Below are 1,797 nucleotides of genomic sequence, written 5' to 3'. Positions count from 1 at the left end.
TCTTCTTTGCTATCTAATCTCCTGGGCCGTTTCAGTAACGCTAGCAGCATACCTCTGAATTGCTTCGGTATCTTGTTTATTCCGTTGTGATGGGAATCGCTGTGACTGAGTCAGGCAGGACGCCATTTCTATAGAACATTACAGGAATGTCAAAGCGTTAAATGAAGTAACATCTGAATTATTTTATGTAACTGATTAAATTTTTTTTCTATGTAGAAGTGGTTGCTCGAAGAGCTTTGGAAATGGGGCGATTAGTTCCAACATATGTAGATAATATTTATTGTACAACACAGTCATTATAAGTAGATGATCACACACACACACACACACACACACACACACACACACACCCACACCCAAAGTCACAAACACGTTATACGATTCTGCATTTGTAATTATAATGGATTCAGTACACTGTAACGTTCCAAGCGCGCGTGTTAAATATTTTCAACGATTTCGTCCTTATTCTAGAGCGATGTTTCGAAGATAATGGAAAATAATATTCCAGTCGATAGATAATATCATTCTGAGAGTATTAAAAAAGAGAGAATACTATTGGTACTGTAATTACCATACTGTTATGTAACACACGGTGACGGGCTGTGATGGCGCTTAACAACGTCTCTTATCACAAGTCATTAATTTCATATTTGCGTGAAGAAAAATTATTTTAAGGCACCGGAGGGATTCGAACCCTCGATCTCCTGTTTACTAGACAGGCGCTTTAACCAACTAAGCCACGGCGCCTTGTGGGTGTGTGTTGAGGGTAGCGTGAAGTCCCTGACTCCGCAGTGAGCAGCTGGTCCCTACACTTGTTGCGTGTGACGTCATCCGAACAGCTGGCGCAGCTGATACCGGTTCTCATAGCGCGCGTATCTCGCCGAGAATGTGCTTTACTTCGTTACTCTGTGAAGCATAGTGACGTGCGTGGCAAAGGGTACTTGAAATTCTACCAGATATTCGGGTCTCATCCAGTTACGGGACTGGGTGTTAGTGTTGTCCTCATCAGTCCATAATCATTCGGGAAAGTGGCGAGACTGGACAGAGTAAAGATTGGCAATTTTTACGGGCGCGGATAACCACGCAGTTGAGCGCCCCAGAAAGCAAATATCATCCTCATCAGTATCTTCCCGTTTCATTCGTGCCTGAAGGGCTTAAAATACCTCTGTGCAGGTTCTACTAAGTCCAATCTTATCTTCGTTCTTTTTTTGTATTTTTTTATCATACGCTGGTCCGATAGCAACTGAAATATGTTCTTAACAGAAAGGAAAGTAACGTTAAGTTCCCTTATAAACTTAAAGTTTTCGTCTTTAAATAAAACGAGATCAATTCTTCTTCTCCGCAACGGGATGTTGTAAAAACTACTGGTCAGCAATAATTCGTAGCGCGGTGCTATACTTTTTTGCTTATCTCTTTTTCCCTATTATATTTTTAATGCTCATATTCGAGATAGGCGTAGCTATCTTCGAACGTATAAGTAGCACTGTGATTCGTTAGTATGTAAGTCAGCCGGCGGCGGTGGTCTTGCGGTTAAGGCGCTCAGTCCGGAACTGCGCGACTGCTACGGTCGCAGGTTCGAATCCTGCCTCGGGCATGTATGTGTGTGATGTCCTTAGGTTAGTTAGGTTTAAGTAGTTCTAAGTTCTAGGGGACTGATGACCACAGAAGTTCAGTCCCATAGTGCTCGGAGCCATTTGAACCAGTATGTAAGTCAGTTTGTGTCCAATTATCCACGTTACTGCGTTGTTCTTAATTCGTGGATATCTTAATCTCTAAGGATGGTGAAGACCCATTAAG

The 1,797-nt window shown here is 42.3% G+C and overlaps 1 non-coding gene across 1 annotated transcript; it reads right to left on the bottom strand.

Annotated features, from left to right (window-relative positions):
- Positions 1–673: 673 nt before the first annotated feature.
- Trnat-agu (transfer RNA threonine (anticodon AGU)) lies at positions 674–747 on the bottom strand. The gene has a single exon. It is a non-coding gene; the product is annotated as a tRNA-Thr (tRNA).
- Between the last annotated feature and the right edge of the window lie 1,050 nt (positions 748–1,797).

This window comes from Schistocerca nitens, chromosome 2, assembly GCF_023898315.1.
Source record: "Schistocerca nitens isolate TAMUIC-IGC-003100 chromosome 2, iqSchNite1.1, whole genome shotgun sequence".
NCBI classification, from domain to species: Eukaryota; Metazoa; Arthropoda; class Insecta; order Orthoptera; family Acrididae; genus Schistocerca; species Schistocerca nitens.
This window is presented reverse-complemented; position numbering and strand designations above follow the sequence as displayed.